Genomic DNA, 18,614 nt, shown 5'->3' on the forward strand with positions numbered 1-18,614 from the left:
AACACAAAATTAAAATGACTTCCTGGAATATTAATGTAGTAAATGGCCCTATTAAAAGAAAGAAAATAGAGCTGAGAAAATTCGCTTTGATGTAGCATTTCTGCAGGAGGCTCATTTATCTGCAGCTCAGACTCTTGAAATGAGATGCTGAAGCTTTCTCTGATGTCTCTTATTTTTCCCTCACCCAGAATTTAAACAGAAAAATAGAATCACAAGCTGGTGTCATAAAAAATGTGGGCCTTTTTCCTTCTCCACCAAAAAGCAAATGAAAACAAGGCCAGGTAGATGTCATTCGCCGCAGACGCCGGCCTGCGGACTACGCCTCCCCTCCCAATTTCTCCTGCCCGCATGGGCCTGGTCACGTGGGTTTTGCCCCATAGGCTAGTCTCAGAGAGTCGGAGGGGGATCTTCAGAGGCCTGAGGGGCTGCTGCTGAAATTAGGAAAGAGATTCAGGGCCAAGGGAGGCTGTGTTTCACTGAGGGTAAAAGCACAGATTTTGATGGACTTGAACTCTTAGCTCTGTCACTTTTTAGCTATATGTTCTTGGACAGAGTACTTCACCTTTCTGAGCCTCGATTTCCTCATCTGTAAAGATGGAGATTCTAGTACCTAACTCACAGGGGAGTTATAAAGCTTAAATGAGATAAAATATCTAGCATGTGGCAGGTTGTTCAATATTGCTGTGGTTTCTTACTATTACTCCAAATAACAATTGGTGGTGTTATTATTTTCAGCCTGGGATGAGAGGCCACCTCCAAAAACCTTCCCTACTCCCCAGGCTGGGTCATGTGCCTTCTCTGGGCGGCCACAGCCCTGAGCTTCCCCCATCCTGGCTCTGGTTACTCCTCTGCCTCTCCCAGCGGTTCTGTGAGGGCTGGCCAGGGTCCTGCTCATGCTTGCATCCCAGGGGCACATGTTAGACGTGAATGTCTTGGAGTCAGAGCCAAGGTGCTGGAGGCTGATGTCCCTGCACCCACCCAATGTGGTCTGCAGGTTTGTCGGATGACATAAGGTCCTTCCATGCAGCTGCAGGAGCTCAGAGCACCCATCGTGGAGCTCAGAGCTGTCCATCCACCTCCCCCAGGCCTGGGCTCCCTTGCCCGCATCTTCCCTGAGTCTCATGTGTACTCTCTAGAGCCCACTCCTTCTCCCTGGGCCTCAGAGAGGTGTTCAGACCAAGGTCTTCAGGAATTAACTCTTTCCCCCTTCTCTCTTCTTTCGTCTGTCTCCCTGCTTCCCCTCTCCTTAGCAACTTCTGCGGGGATCCTGGCTCTCCCTCACATGGGTTTCGCCCCATAGGCAGGTGGAGGAGGCTGCACGCCCTCTACCAAGGCTGAGCCTCCCTGGGTGCCCTGGATAAGCCTAGGCTGGGCCCTCGACATCTGCAGCTGGGCAAAGCCGTGTCCCTGCCACCTGAAATCCAGGCTCTCCTGGTCCTTCCCCAATGCCAGAGGGGCTCAGGACCCTAGCCTGGGACCAAGAGAGCAGCCTCACCCCTCTCAGGCAGCCAGGACCCTGTCTGCTCCTGAACTATTCACATTCTAACATTCTAGACCCAGCTCCGATCTCCCCCCGCCTTTCTCTGTCTCTCTCTCTCTTTCAAATACACATACAGAGTCACACAACCAACACTCCAATACCCAGTCATGCAATCACTGTTGTCCACAGGCTCAAGAAAGAAGAGGAACCCCTGTGGACAGGGGGAGGAGGCAGGGGTCTGTGGAAGATCAGCTTGCCTGCTGGGGGCACTGTCCTCCGGAGACCCCTCCCCAGCCAGCCCACGGCCCCCTAGCAGGAAAATGAGAAGCTAGAGCAGAGGGGTTAATTTGGGGAAAAGCAACAGCTGCTTGAAGCAGTGAGGGCAGGCCCCAGGGCAAGAGCTGCTCCTGCTGAGATAATGATTGTGAGGGATGCTGGGCTGGGGGCCACCCGCACACCCCCCCAAGCCAGCACACCCTCAACCGCCCTGACACTCAGGCAAGATATCTGTTTGGGCGTGCACACGTGCGCGCGCACACCGGAAAGAAGCATCCTAGCCATCTGGGCATCAGACACAGTCCCTTACACACAATTACACAAGCGCTGCGCTCACGATCCGTGTTTGAGTGTAAACCCATTCGGAGGCACAAGCCACATGCAGCCCTGGCACTCAGGCCCGTGACAGACACACACACACACACACACACACACACAGCCACGCCTTTCCAGTCTCTGTGTGTCAGGGTCTGACAGCGTGCCAAGGTGACCCCATCACTGCACAAGGACAGAGGACAGCTCCTCGTGAGAGTGAGCCAAGGGCTAGGGACCAGGGAGGGGAGGGGGGGCGCTCCCGCCGGAGCTCACCGGGCTGGCTGGGAACATCTACACCGACTCAGGTCATCTTACTCCTGGAGACTCTACCTTCCGTAATCTCAAACACAATGAAACACAGCCAGACCCCATGTTACACAGGATTTGTGTATAAGCATATGAGTTGAGCAGCTTTGTAGTTGGCAAAGGTTCCATTTTGTAGACTTCTGTTAAGCATTTATTACTTGTGATTCCTTCTCGTGAGTTCTGTTCATATGTGAGGTCATTGACATCTTTCAGCAGAACCCTCGAAAGCCTTAAGGCCCTGGGTCCTGGGGGGAAAGGGTGGGGGGCGTGGTGTGGGGGAATGTTAGCACTGGGCCCAGCCCCTGTTCAGTGATGACCAGCATGGGCAGACGAGGGACTCCTGGACAGCAAACCCTCTGAGTTAGGACCCAACTTGATCATCATCAATTACTATCTCTTGGAGCCAAAGAGAGGGTTAATTGAGGACTGTGGGCCTAGCGTCTTCACGCTGAGACCCAGACCACGCCTGGACAGCTACATGTGTGTGGGCACCAACGGAAATCAACACATACGGGGTGGGCGTGTAGCTCAGTGGTAGAACACATGCTTAGCATTCACGAGGTCCTGAGTTCAATCCCTAGTACCTCTGTTAAAAAAAAAAAAAATTAATGAACATTTAGATACAGGTCCTAACACACGCTTGGACAAATGCCCACCCTCACCACCTGGACACATGCCCCAACAGATGCGCATCACGCCGACACCTAGACACACACCTGGACAGACACACAGTCCCCAACAGACTGACCCATAGACTCTGACTCAGGCAGAGCTCCCTCAAAACACAAAGACCCACCTGGAGTGGCACAGAGGTTCTCCTGGGCAGAGTCATCTGTGGACACCCCAATCTGATAGTTGAGTCTGCACAATGAGACGTACCCAGGCACGTGGTTACAGATACTCACATTTGCCAGTCTTCCCTCCCCTTTCCTCTCACACCCACCCAAATATGCCCCTTGTCCTGTCATGGGGAGACAGAGCATCCCAGCCCCACAGAGCCCAAGGGGCCTGATTAACAGGAAATTCTACGAATGCCAATTAGAGCAAAGTTTACTGAACAAATTGTTTGCAGTTGTGCCCCGGAACCATCATGAATTTTAATCTTGCATTGATTTGCACTGATGGGAGGTTTTCAGATGCCAGGGCCCTCTGTACCTCCTGCTTCTCCCCACCTCCTCCCAGCCTCAAACTCAGGAGCCCTGGGGGCAATCATCAGCCTCTGCCGGTCCAGAGACACCAGACTAGGACCAGCACTCCCGGCCTAGATTGGAGAGACCAGATACTTAGAAGATGGATAAGGTTTTTAGAGATGCACAGGGTGTACCCATATTGTGTGGATGAAGAGGGCCTTCAGTTTTTAAGGACCCCAGTAATCTGAGAAGGGGCTGGGGTCCATGGAGCTTCTGGGGCCAGACACAAAAGCAAGGACACAGATGGGGTATAGACACAAATGTGGCAGAGATACAGAGGTGGGCGCAGATGTTGTGATAGTTCTAATACCACCTAACTTCCAGTGTGTATATAACCTCAGTCCAAATGACCTCTTCCAAAATAAATCTGATTTGTGTCATCCTCTCCCTTCCATCAAACCCTCTTCCCAAACTATTTCCTAGGTTCCCATTGCTTCAAAGAAAACTCCTTGTGTGATCTCTTCCACCCACCTCCCCATCTCACACTTGTCCCTCTGTTCTCCAGCCACTGTCAGCCCCACTGGAGGAGCCATGTTCCCTTCCAGCCTCAGAGCCTTTGAATATTCGATTCCTCGGTCTGGAGGAGTCTACCTAGTTAACTCCTGTTCATCCTTCAAGTCTCAGTTCAAGTCAGTTTCTCAAGGAAGCTTCTTTGACCCTTTGCCTAGATCAAGCCTACCCACAATTAAATGCCCTCATACCCCTTTCATCATTAGTGTATGAGCTCCATGAGGGCCAGGATGGTTTCTCTATTTGTTCCTCCCTGTCTCCCCTGTACTTAGCACAGGGCCCACCCTATAGTCAGCTTTTGCCACAATAATGCTGTATAACAAAGCACTCCAAATATATAGGGTCCTACAACAGTAAGTATTTCCTGTAAGCTGACTGGGTTTTGCTTGATCTGGACTGGGCTCAGCTGAGCTGAGCTTGATTCTAAGCTGTGGCTTGGGTGTGGGTCTGCTCCGCGCAGCTCTCATCCTTGTTGGACCAGTTGCTACTGCAAGCATGCTCTTCTGCAAAAGCAAGAATGCAAGAGAGCATGCCTAGCCACACCCCCTTGGCCAAAGCAGGTCCTGAGGCCGAGGTGGGGGTGTGGATATTGCAGAGGGAGGGAGTGAAAAATTGGGACCAATGGAAACAACAGCATGTTCAATACATACTGTGGTGTGGAGTTGAGAACCCGCTCTGTGCTAGGCATGGTGCTAAGAACTTTATATGCATTGATTTATTTAATCCTTGAGTCAACCCTGTCAGTATTATTAACCCCATTAAAAAAAAAACCTTTAATTGAAAAAAATAAAAACATGAACAAAGTAAACAATTTGAACAGCACCAGGTGTAATCAATGAGAAGTAACTCTTCTTCCTACTGCCATCCCCGCCCCGCTCCCCAGAAGACCGCTCTGTGGGCTTTCTGATATGGCCTCTATACATCCAAGCACACACACATGTGTGAGAGATCCATTTTTAAAAATTCAGCTTGGTGCATACTATATTAAAACAGTTCTGCATCTTGCTTTTCTTCTGCTCTGCATTTTTTGTTTTGAACAAACAAAATGTCTTGGAGCTCCTTCCTTATCCGTTGATTTGACCTACGTTATTTTTTACTTACCTTCATTTTGCAGATGAGGAAACTGAGGCTTAGATAAGTTAAACTTGTCCAAGGTATTATAGCTCAAAAGAGACGGGGCTTGGGTTGAAGTTTGAGTCTGCCTGACTTCAGAGCCTGTCTTTACAGCAGCTCTGCTCTACTGAGATGGCTGAGGGAACCCACTTCGTCCCTAGCCTGGCCAGTGTTGACAGAGAAAAACCTCTGGGCTCCAGCTTGGGGCGCTCTCAGAGATGAGGGATGGCAGTGGGGGCCCCCATGGTGCTGGGCCCACCAGAGTCGGCCAGGGAACCCACCAGCACTGGGCCGAGGGGTTGGGGCCTTGGCCCCAGCCGTCACCCTCAGACCGCCCACCCTTCTGGGCACCTAGAGTTGGCTGTAGGCAGTGAGTCAAGCCTCATCTTGCCCTCCGCTGCCCCGTGCAAGAGGAGGATGCCTGTGGCAGGGAGACAGGGGGCCTGGGGCCATTCCTTTGCCTTTGGGCAAGCCACCCCCGCATCTCTGAAAGGGGAGAAGAGTTCCCACCCCTCCTTTCAGAGGGAAGCCCCGAGGCCCTGCTGCAACCCTGGTGTGAATGCAGCTGAGACTGGAGCAAGTGTGGGGTGTGGGTGCTGACTCTCAGGCTTGGTTGGGGGCTCTGATCTTTGTGCCTGGGCTGGTTTCACTCGGAAACCAGCCTCTTTCCACAGAGCAGACCCCTGTTCCAGCTGTGGGAGCTGGAACAGGTAAGAGGCTCCAATCCTGCCTCAACCACTTACTGACTCTGGGGCCTTGGACTCCGCTAATAAAAATTATAATACATTGAACTCTTATTCTATTCCAGATGTGGGCACACCTGCCTCATTTATCTCTCCTGCCCATCCTAGGAAGTAGATACTATCCCCAATTCACACATACCCAAAATGAGACTCAAAGAGGTTTAAATGACTTCCTCATGGCCAGGAAGTAGAAAAGCAAAGTACTTTACTTTCCTGAGTCTCAGTTTCCACTTCTGCAAAGTGGGTACAGTAATACCATCTCTCACAGTTGTAGATTAAGCAATGAATGTTGGCCCAGTAAACTGACATAGCCACGGGCACGTGGTAGGTGCTCAGTAAACGTGAATTCCCTTCTCCATCCTCTTGGAGCTGGTGACTGTGCTGGAAGCTTTAAAAAGGACTGGTGCTGGGACCTCACCTCAGAAACTCCGATGTAAGTGGTCTAGGGGGCAGCCTGGGCCTCATGAGTCTTAAAACTCCCCAGGTGGTTCTGGTATTCAGCCAACACTGAGAACCACTGTACTCCAGACCCTAAGTGGGTAGAGGGTGGCCATCCTGGCAGGCCCTGCTATCCTGCTAGCTCCTGAAATAGCCTGCTCACTGGTCTGGCTATTCTCCTCTTGTCCCGCTCCCTCATCCATCCATCACTCCACCACCAGAGAAATCATTAAAAACTTAAATTCGATCACTCTCCCATTGCACTTAAGAATTTAAAAAATCCCACCTCCTGCCCAGACCTGGTATGGCCCAGGCCCTGCTGACCCTTCCGTCGGTGTCCTGGGAGCCCTGGCGCCATTGTCCCCTCTGCCCTCTCCCCAGGTGCTCCTGGTGGTTCCCTCTCACCTTTACATCTTCTCTTACCCAGTGGTTCCACGAAGCGGTTTGCCGTGGCCAGCCTTCTAGAGTCGGCCCTCTTAGTTTTGCTCTCAGGATATCATTAAATGCATGATGGAGTATCCAAGTTGCTTTTTAAATCATTTCTTTATCTGGGTGTCCACCTACTTAAAGGCTCTCTCCCTCGCTAGACTCAGCTCCGCGAAGTCAGAGCCTATGTCTGTTTTTGTTCATCATTGTACTCCAGTGTCTTGCATTGGGTCTGGCACAGAGTCAGTGCTTAATAAATATTTATTGGATGGATAGATGGATGGATGGATGGATAGATAGATGATACCAGCTCCATAGCACCTTGGAGGGCTGGGTGTTTTGAAATTTCTTAATTATTTAAAAGCTATGTGTATATATGAATAGCTCCCATCTAGTGAGTACCGACTATGTCTCGTTTCAGTGGGAGGACAGAACTCCAAAAGCCTCCCCCCTCTGGCATCCTCTCTTCACCCTCAAAAGCTGCTCTGCTCTCTCTCCAGCTCCCCATCCTGAATGACACTGCCCCTCCTACCCAACCTGCCCTTCAGACTCCGGTCGACAGCATCACTTCACTTCTTAGTGTCCTCCTTTGAGCTCCTCAGGGGTCCCCCCCTCCAAGTCAAAGCAGAGGGGGCCCAGGCTTCTCTAAAGGTTGGGTGCACCAAGCCACCTTGTCAGAGCCCCAGTGGAGACTCAGGGAGAGGTGCCGGCTGGAGGAGCAGGAGGGGGATTCAGCCAGCCGGCACCTCCAGCATCAGTTGAGGCTGCAGGGGGAAGATCAGAGCAGTTGGAAGAGAGCAGCAAAGGGGATTAGAATGAGACCCATGGTCTGGTGCGCCTGGGGTGAGCAGAGGGTGAAGAGCAGATGCCTGAAAGACCAGCATGCCAGGTCTCCAGACCCTGCCTCATCCTTGCCACCCAAATCCCCAGCCTGCCAACTGACCTGAGCCTGGCTGTCCCAGTCCTTGAGAGACGACAGGTATTTAGAAGAAGCTCAAGGCAAGGGTAGCCATATAAAGGGTTCTGGTCGCCCAGTTCCAATGTGGAGGGAAGGAGTGTTCTCTACACCAACAGCAATTCTCGAACATCAGCTGGGTGTCCTACAACTCAGTTCCATTCTGACACTATGTACCGGGAGATCGCATCAGATTCTACAGGTTAAAGGCCCAGTCCTACAGGACTGATGCGTCCCCACTCCCACTTCAGCCACCAATCAAAGTCGAAAGTCGAGGCTGTCACCTGTGCTATAGGTTGGATGTTCTAATGACCGCCTGCTCAGGCTCAATTAATGTGCTAGAGCGGCTCACAAAATGTAGAGAAATATTTACTTACTAGAATACCATTCTTTAAATAAAATGATATGATTCGGAAGCAGCCAGATGAAGAGATGCATCGGGTAAGGTGTGGGGAAAATGTGTGGAGTTTCTGTGCTCTCTCCAGACGAGCCACTCTCCCCAAACCTCCCCATGTTCACTAACCAATCAAGCTCTCTGAATCCTTCCTTTTGGGTTTTTATGGCGGCTTCATTACATAGGCATGGTTGAACAAATCATTGGTCATCAGTGCTTGAACTCAATGGAGGTCATGGGGGTGGAGGCATTGTTGCAGGGGTGGGATTAAAAATCGCACCCTTCTAATCCCATGGTTAGGTCCCCTGGCAGCCAGCCCCATGCTTAGGCGATCTGGGAGCCTTTCTAAAATTCACCTCATTAACATATCTAAAGTATCTTTATGGCTCTTACCAAGCGTTTTAGGAGCTCTGTGCCAGAAACAGGACAAAGACCAAATACATATTTCTTATTATAAATCACAATATCTCACCATGGCACCAGCATTTATTTTGCCTCTTCCTCATCTTCGCCATCTTCATGGCTGACTGTGGCAGGCACTTGACACACACCCCCTCAGTGCACCCTTAAGCATCCCACAGAAGGCAGTCACTGTCCTTGTCCCTGAACATATGAGGAAACGGAGGCTCGCTGCAGTTATGTAATTTGCCCAAGGTCAACACGTTATCTGATCTCAGAGCCCAGCTCTTATCCACACTGCTATGCTTGGTTACAGCCTAGAACCATCACCAATGGGCCCTAATCCCAAAAGGACAGCCTCCAATAAGGTGGGGTCTGCACACCTTCTTCTCAAGAAAATAACTGTGATCCAGTTGAGCCCTTCATCATTTTGATGGTGGATTTCCCTTCCCGCTCAGTGAGGTTGGTGCAGTTATTGTGGTCACCTCTGGCAAGAGGAAATCTAAAGGAACATAGGATCATAGGATGTCAGGCTGGCAAAGACCACATGGCACACCTCTCAGCTCCCAGGTGAAAAGTAAAAAGAGGTCCGCAGAGGCTTCCCACACCCACCTGAAAGCAGCCCTCTAAATTTGCAGTTTGGGTTCTCTTGATATTTCTGCCTGTGTTCTCATGCCAGAGCTGGGTCTTTTGCAAGCAGCCTAGTTGCTGCTTTGGTAGATTTCCATTTTGAATTTCAGCTCTCTTAACCGCAAGCCCCTGGGAGCCTCCTGCTTCCTCTCATTTCTTGTGTCTTTAAAGAAAACACTCGTTGCCTGAGCTCCCTCCCATTGGATTTTGTCCTTTGGAGCTGGGTCTGTCTCCCGCCCTCTCTTCCTGCCTGTCTCCCTTCTCCCACCCAGACATCATCTTCTTCCTTATTCAGCAGGGGAAGCAGGACCCTAGGAGGCCGCCCCCCCCCACCGCCTCAAAGTGCCCCCAACCCAGCAGGGGCCACACACCCTCCCTGGCCTAAGGGGCGAGGGATGTGGGGGTTCTCTGGCTGCACCGCAGTGCCTGTAGCTGCAGCTTCTCCCCTTCTCTCAGGGTTGCTGGAAGATTATTAGATAATTTTCAAATTTGTAAAGCGCCTTAAGCTCCTCGGAGGAAAGGTGGTATATGAGTGTAATAACAATAACAATCCTATCTGTCAGAGCCATTGAGAAAATGAATCTTGTTATCCTCAGGAACCAGCGGTAGGAACCCAGCGAGAAATATGAAAATAAAGCATGGAGCGAGGTCTCCTGACCAATCAGAGGAGGGGAAAGTGCCACCCAGGGGCCTTGGTGGCATTCGAGAGCCCCCCTCCCTGTAGCTCAGTGCTGGCGGGAAGGGGCTCTCAGAAAGTTACCCAAATCACCTCTGATGCTTCACCAATTAAAATGACTTTAGGACAAGTTGAAATCAACTTAGGGAGCAAAGCATTCTGATTTCTGAAGCTCTCCAAAGGCAGCGGGGTAGGCAAGTGTCTGAGCAGGTTGTCACTCACTCAAGAGTAATGATGGGAAAATCCATCCCGGTAACGTGATTGAGTTTGGTGAATTAGTAAGGATGTTTACACTGCGCGCTGGAAGCCAGAGTGGGGCTGGCTGGGCGGCTGGGTTTTTGACGTGTGTGGCAGCTTCGCTCCTAATGAGGTTCTCGGACTCATCGGTCGCCCTGGCTGGACTCACTGTCGCTGACTTCAAGTCAGCGTGTCTCACTCTTCAAGCAAGTGGCTAAAGGGCTAAAGGCAGGGTGGGCTCTGGAGTCAGACAGGACTGGGTTGAAGTTCTGCCTCTGACACTACCAGCCCTGTGACCCTGGGCAGAGCACCGCACTTCTCCCAGCCTCAGTTTTCCTATGCGTGAAATTTTCGTGATGATAGCACCAAATTCATGATGCTGTTGTCAAGGGAAATGAGACGAGCTACCTTCCTAGTTTTCATTCACCTCCCCAAGCCCTACATGGTTAGGGAAAGAAAAGGAAATTGAGTTTCTGTCCTCTCACCTGGCGTATTCATGCTACTAAGAACCAAGAGGAGACAATTAAGATAGAGTCACATGGGAACACAAAACATGCAGTTCAAGTCCTGACATTGTATCTTGATGGCTGTGTGATCTCAAACAAGTCACTTAACTTCTCTGAGCCTTGATTTTCTCATCTGTAAAATGGGGACAACAATACAACCCTTCTATGGGTTTCGGAACAGAATTTTTAGAAGTTCTGAGCAGACATTTGTCAGTATGCAAGTGGAGTCAAAGTCGAGGGAGGGAGGATGAGAAGAGGATGCCCTTCCTGGTCACCATGGCTGACTGATGGAGGAAGGGGATTCAGAGGACCACTAGGGGAGATTGTGAACTCGGAGTAGGGAGACGTGCGTAGGAAGGGGCCCTCAAATTCACGGGCCAGGCTTGCTGGAAATTCACCATGGGAAATTACACAAGGCTGCAGCATGAAGGACTGAAGTCAGACTGTAAACAGACTTCAGACAATCAAGCAACCACAGGCCTACTCCTTCCTGGGGTCTTTGGCTGTGCCTGTGCGAAATCTCCCCTGAAAGGAAAGGCCTAGCCTGACTCGGCTGGAAGAAATGCAGAAGGAGGGACAGGGCGGCCCTAAAGATGCTTCCGCAAGGCCAGGGAAGGAGGTCGCAGTGGTCCAGCGGGCCCTGCCCGTGGCTCTCTTTGAGCCGCATCTTCTGGAGGCCTGTCTGGTTGAAACCTCTTGTGACCTTGAAGAGAAGTCCCTGGGCCTGCTCCAGAGCAGGGGCTATGTCCTCACAGACAGGTCAGCGCCAGGTCACAACTCTATTATTTAAAGGTTTCATAAAAGAACAAACCTCCCGGCCTGGAAGAATGGCCGGGGTCCTGGCTCTTCCTGCACAGGAAATGCAGCAGCTGCGCCCCAGCCCTGGCTTGGCCTGCGAGGACTCCAAGGCCTTGCAGAAGTTTCCAGCCTGAGGGGCCCCCGCTGTGGGTGAGATGATGATACCTGGGCCCAGACTGGGTCCCTCCCCTCCAGCCTGAGCTGAGACCCACCCACCACCAGGCTGACGGCTTGTGGACTCCTCACAGTGATTTTACTGTAATTTCCTCGTTGTCGCAGTTAATAGCACTAGTTTGTTAATTACTGTATATTTTAAAAGTAAGAGGAAAGGGAATTCCCACTGGAGACTTGTTCTTGGCTGAAACACGGATGGGAGGGAAGGGAGACTGCACGGGGTAATGAGCTTGCTCTGCCCATTTCTGCCCCTCTGGACAGGGCCTGGGGCCAGAGATGAGGCTGCCTGGCTGAGGCAAGGCCCTCCCTCCTCTGCGGAACCACCTCTCAGGCCCTGAAACCTCTGCCCTAGCCCCCTTCCCCCCAGCCCTGCACTCTTAGCAGTCAGGCATCCCCCCAAGGCGGGAGGGGGTGGGTACTGCCCCGAGGGCCCTGGCGCTGAGGGAACAGACCAGAGTGAAATAAGACACTGAGGAAACCAGCCTGTGACAAGAGGCAATTGATGGAATACGATAGAGTATTTCATTAGGAAATAGAGCTGGAATTTGGGGAGAGGCTCTTGTGTTTAAATTCAGAAGGAGATGACAGCCTTAGCAGGAGAATGGAGGTGGCGGGAGACAGGTGTAGGAAGAGGCAGGGGGGCACACAGAGACCTGGCCAAGGGGGCCAGCGGGGCCTGACACTCAGCCCTCACTCTGCTGGCCAAGCCAGGGACCTGTGGGGCTTTGTCAGCTCAGAGGAAGGGTGCCTTTCGGTAAATTCATCCAACCGCGGAGATTCAGTGTGTACTAGAGGGGCCCTGTGTGTTCAGGCTCCCCTCATGCTTTTTCCCTTCATCCCCACCCAGAGTCATGGGACCGAAACCGGGATGGGGCCGGGCCAAGGGACTCAGGAGGAGTTGGGGGCAGAGGATGGAGAAGCGCAGATAGGGAGAGAGCAGGAGAGGGAGGGAGAGAGACGCAAAGACAGAGAAGGATGGAGGACTGAGCAAGAACTTCATACCATCTAGAGGAGCTGATTAAAATCCTGGAAGAAAATGTGATGGAAAGACTTTCTATCTTCCTATTGAGACATTTAACCTAAAAGAAATGAGTTAAATAATTTATACAGAGAATGGGTGAAATTTGCCTTGATCAAATTAAAAAATATGACTCTGGAAATAAAGTGTCCGCCACGTCCTTTCCAGGCAGCGGGAAGAGCTGCCGAGAAATAAAATGACAAAGACACAAAAATAACTAACCCTAACCTGGCGAATATTAGTACCATATTTTTTGGGAGATTACATGGCATCACTGTGGGCCACGCAGAGAAATCCTCTCTAAGCACCAACAAGAGAGGTTTTGCTCATTGAGGAAGCCCCATAAAGCCCAGAAAATGGATAAAATTTTCCTTTGCAAAAGCCATCCGACTTCACTCAGGCTGGCCCAGAAACCACAAGGGATCAAGTTAAATTTCCCATTTGTACGTTTCGAGAAAAGAAGAAAGCTGCTCACCTCCCATCTCCAGGTCTCTCTGTTTCTTGAAGCCAACCCCTGTTCCTCTCCCATTTACCCTTTACACACACACACACACACACAAACACACACACACACACACAAACACACACACACACACACACACACACACACACACACACGCTGTAAAGAAGCATCACACTCAAGGTCCAAGACTCCTGAGCAAGGGGTAAGCATGGATGCCTTTGAACTTAAGCTCTCTGAGCTTCAGTTTTTCACTCTTTAAAATGGGGCCAATACCCACTGGCTGCACCGAGCTGTAGTAGGGCTTACAGGGGATGATAGAGCCTGGTGTGTGAGGGCGGTCAGGCAGTGTTAGGGACCATCTCTTCCTCCTCTGCCTGATTAAATGTCCAACAAGTGCAAACAGAGCCACCAGAGGCCCCCAGCTGATCTACACCTCCACCTGGATAGCCCACGGTGGGACACGGTTAGGCCAGCCCTGAGAGAGAGTTTCGCTTCAGGGACACCAGTCGCTCCGACTTTGGGGGGCCAGGGGGCCAAAAAGACACTTTTAGTTCCAAATATCTGGGGAGAAGATCTAAGGTGAGCCCTCTAGGGCTATAGTCTCCTGCTGAATTTAAATGCTTCGGAGTTAGACAGTACCAGGTTCAAATTCTGACTTCACCACTTGCCTAGCTGTGTGACCATGGCCAGGTTAACTTGATCCCTCCCTAAGCCTGTTTTTTCATCTGCAAGATGTAAATAATTTTAGAATGAATCTCAGAGGACTGAATGAGATAAGGCGTATCACTGGCATGCTTAACATGTAGTAAGAGTTCAATAAATGATGACAGATGTTATTTTTCACAGTGACCTTGGGAGAGACATTCAAGGTCAGAGTGAATTTTCTTCCGGAGTCCTAAATTCTGGTTTCTGATCCCCAGATTGGAGGAGGGTCTAGCTGACCTGTTCTGGCTGAGCCACAGGAAGGGCTGTGGTCGGCTTTGGGGCCACCTTTAATAGTCCTCTGACTCACCCTGGAGGCACAGAGCAGGTGAACCAGGAGGAAGAGGGAACCCAGCCCACTGACACAGGAGGCCTGGAAGAATGTTGGGCTGGTGAGACTGGAGACGTGGGGGCAGGGTGCAGGTACGGCTGGGCTAGTTCTGTCACTTGCCAGAGGGGGTCTGAAAGTCCATCTGGGCTCCTAGTGAAGCTGCTTTTGAATAATAGGAGTTTTGTACTAGTAAGAGGCTGCCTCCTGAGGCAGTGATTTCCCCGTCCGGAGGCGGGAGTAAACGGAGCCTGGGGGCAACACAGAGGGACACTGAGCATCCCTCAGGCCTGCACTGGATGGTCCCTGTGCCGCTGTCAGTATATCAAGAGGGTTCAAAGTGAGAATCCACCCAACCTGTGGGGTCTCAGGACTTTCTGGGCCCCTCCTTTTCCTTATCTAATGAGTTCTCTTCCTTTCTCCCGCCCCACCCCGCAGCAAACCCCTGAGAAAAGGAAAGACCATATGGGGATAGAGTCTGTGCATATTGCGGGGCTACTTGGTTGAACGGTGTGAAGGTAAAGGAGGGAGAAGCAGGTGATGTACGCGTGCAATGAGGGAGGGGGAGCGGGGAGGAGGGGTGGCAGGAGAAAGAGGAAGAAGCTGTGACAGAGAAAACAAAGAGAAATATACAAAGAGAGAGAGAAGCAAGATAGGAAAGAACAAACAGAAAAAGTGAAGAAGGCTGAGAAGGAGGAAGGAAAATGAGAGACAGAGGAGATTCGGAGAGAGAGGCGAGCCGGAGAGTGCAGGCCGCCCCGCACCTGCAGCTGCGCTCTGGCTCGCGGACGCGCCTCGCCTCGGGGCGGGGTGGGCGCGGGGCACACGCGTGTGCGCACAGAGGCCCGGCCGCAGAGCCACCGTGTCAGCGCGAGCGTGTCAGCCCCGGCATGGGGATGAGCCGGCTTTTATCTCCTCCGGCTGCGCAGGATTTACAAGCTTTTGAAATGCAGGATTAATAAGAAGAGGCCGGTGTTTTAATCTATAATGGAACAGAAAGTATCATTATTGTTAAATAATGCACAGCCTGTCGTTTATTAAGAATTAATGGTTTATCGAGTGCTCAGGTTGCTGCAGCCTCCACTGCCCTCCCAGGCCCGGGCTTCTCGCCGCTGGCCTGGCCACTCGGCCGTGCCCCCGGGAGCCCGACTGGCCACGGGCAGGCTGGAGGGGCGGCAAGGGCTCGCGTTCTTGTGCCCAGGCTTGGCCTCTCCGCGGCCTTGCCTGGCTCAGCTGGGGGTGACAGGAGGGCTGGAGAATGTTGAGGGGGGTGATGTGATGGGGAGGAATCCCCCATCATGCCTTCATCCTGGATCCACTTACCCCTCCTGGGGAGACAAAAACGTGTCCTCATCACTTGGAGCTCACCCCCAATCCCAACCTTTTTTCTAGGCCTATGGAATTGGATCTTCACCTCTCCCACTGAGTCCTCTGGATGTGGGGACAACACAGACTCTAGGGAGGCAGGACGTTCCCTTCTCCCGCTTCTTCCCTCTGGGGCCTGGAGGAAGGGTCCCACATTTCCCAGAAGGAGAAGCAAGCACCTTCTGGGCCAGCCTGGCCTCGGGAGCAGGAAACCAGCATTTATTGAGAACTTTCTCTGTGCCAGTCATTTCCCAGATATCATCTACATTAACTCCCTAGGAGGTATCATGTCTCCATTTTATAGATGGGAAAACAGAGGCGTGGGGAAGTGAAGTCATCTGTCCAAGGCCACACCACAGACAGAGAGCCAAGCTATTCTATTTTACTCCAAAGCCATTTTCACTCCAGTTCTGGGACTTCAGCACTAGGCTCCCCTCTTGTCTCAAAATGGGTGACCTCGGGGACAACACCACAAGCCCTGCTGGAGGGTCTGTCACAGGGAGGGAGCTGGGACTACAATGATGCCCCAGACAATAGCAAAGCAGCATCTCCACCAGCAGGGAAAAGTGACTCACGGAGCCAGTGAGTGATCGAGTCAGGGATGGCGACCCAGCTCAGCATCATAGCCAGACTCTAGCCTTGAGCCCCTGCGACACAGACTCCCTGTCCTTCCCTGCTACCAATCTGTGTGGATTGGGTCTCTGGCCAGAAGTACCCATGTCCAGACACGAAGTTAACCATGTGTCCACAATTTCTGAAGCTGGGATCAGAGCTTTGTGACCTTGGGCAAGTTACTCAACCTCTCTGAACCTCTGTCAAATGGTAATAGTGCCTGCCTCAAAGGATTATTGAAAGTACTAAGTGAGAAGCACTCAGTGTTGATATCGGGTGGTGAGAGTGGCATTGGTGGTGCTGTGGTCACTGATTCCAGTGCAAGCATGCTCCCAGCATCCCCAGCCCACCAGTTCCCAACTCCATTCATTCCCTCTACTAACATGTTTTGAGCCCCGACTATGTACATGCATATACTTACTGAGCACCTACTCTGGCCAGGCTGCGTGCGAGGATCAGTGGTAAACAAGCCAGAGGCTGTGCCTATCCCCAGATGCTCCCCATGTCACCCTTTACTGCTCACTCCATCTCCTCCCACTCCGTCCTTCTTCATCTTACTCAGTCTCAGCTCCCATCCCAATCTCTCATCCCTGCCTCCACCTGGCACCCTCCACCAGCTCCCCCTCTATCCCCATCCTGGCCTCACCTCTCTCCCCAGTGTCTACCATACTCCACCCTCCATTTGGTCCAACTCATTCCTTCTTCCCCTTAGCCTCATCCTCAGTTCCTTCCTCAATCTCTTCTTCGTCTTCTTCTCCATGCCCAACCTCAACTGGTCTCCCACCTCATCCCCATCTCACCCCAGTCTCCTTTCTGATTCCCATTCTAATCTTTCACTACCATTTCTCTCTTTTACCCTATCTCCATCTCTCTCCTTTCCCATCCCCAGCCTCAGGACTCCTCCCATTCCAGTTATGGGGTCCAGTGGTCCCCTTGGGGGAGGGGATGTTACCCCCAGAGGTGACTGCAGAAAGGTACACTCCAGGGTCTGAACCCCCGATCCCCGAGAGCTAGTGCAGCCCTGGAGCACGCTGTGGGTAGAGTCCCCTCCATTGGCTGGAGTGGGAAGGGTGCTGACTGGGCAGCAAGCCAGTTCCTCACTCCCCACCCCCATCCTTCCCTCTCTCCTCTGGGCGGGCCACCACGCTGGGACCTCGGCCCACAGCCTGGCTCCTCACACGGCTCCTGTTTTATTAACCTGCCTGTCGCTGCTCTCGCCACTGAATAGGGCCTGTGGGGGGGGGGGAGCTGGCAAGGGGGGCCTTGGGCTTTGCTGGGGATCACCATGGAAACAGCAGCCTCGGCCAATCAGTGGGCCAGCAGCACCGAGTGCAGCAGGCAGCTCGGTCTCTGAAGCCTCTGAAGCCTCGTGCAGCCTGCAGGCTGACTCCTGCCTGACAGGCCTTCGCCGCCCCAGCTGAGGGAGAGGAGGAAGAAAGGGGGGCACAACCCTGGAGGAAGGGGTATAGGCCGGGGAGTGGTGGGAGTGTGAAGCCAGAGGATGCTGAGGGCCAGACTAGAAGAAGGGGAGAGATGGGGGAGAGGAGGGGAGCCTCCTGGGTGGGGGTCTGGAGGTGGGACATCAGGAGCCTGGAGCAGAGGCTGTTTCTCCCCAGTTGCGGTTCTCTGAGCCTGGTTTCTCAGCCCCAGCACTATTGACATTTGGGACCGGGTTCCTCTTTGTCGTGGGGGAGGGGAGCTGTCCTGTGTGTGGTAGGACAGTTAGCAGCATCCCTGGCCCACTAGAAGTCATGGTGTACACTCACCACCCAGTTGTGACAACCAAAAGTGTCTCCAGATGTTGCCAAATGTCCCATGGGGGGGCAAGATCGCCCCCAGTCGAGAACCACTGGCCTAAGCCCTCACAGAGCAGTGGTCCCGTTGTGCAACTTGCTCTCTCTGAGCTGACTTCCCAGAGGGGAAGAAGGAAGGAGGAGGGAGAGGGAAATAGGAGGAGTGAGAGAGAGAGGAAGAGGAGGAGGGGCAGGAGGAGGGGGCCCAGGGCAGGGTTCCTGGAGGGTGGGAGAGCCTCTGGAAATAGGGATGTAGGGGAGAGATGCCTCAGGCTGCCAGTTTACGCTACAGGGATTAAAGAAAGTAAAGGAAGAGCCCTCAATGCCTGTCCTCACTGAAGCTCCTTCTGCCCAGTATCCTGTCTCCCCTTCCCCAGCCACAGAAATCCTATCCTTCCTTCAGCCTCACATCAGGTACCACATCCAAGAAGCCCTCCCTGATTCTCTCATCAGATTGGTTTTTCTCTTCTCCAAGACTGCTTGCCACTTTGCTTCTATCTCCGTGCTCCCGCTCTGCATGGTTCACCCTAAAAGCAAGAGTTGCCTTTGTGGAGGTTCTGTTCCTCTGTGCTGTGCTGAAGGCTTGAAGCACACATTCTCCCCACAGCTCCTCGGGCTGGGTGCTATTATCTTCACCACTTTACAGACCAGAAAACCGAGGCTCAAGTGAAGTAACTTGCCTGAGGTCACCCAATTAGTAAAAGGAAAGCGAGGACTCAGACCCGGGTTTTCATGACTCCAGTGCCGGCAGTACCAGCCCTTGAAAA

This window comes from Camelus dromedarius, chromosome 3 (genome assembly GCF_036321535.1).
Source record: "Camelus dromedarius isolate mCamDro1 chromosome 3, mCamDro1.pat, whole genome shotgun sequence".
Classification (NCBI taxonomy): Eukaryota; Metazoa; Chordata; class Mammalia; order Artiodactyla; family Camelidae; genus Camelus; species Camelus dromedarius.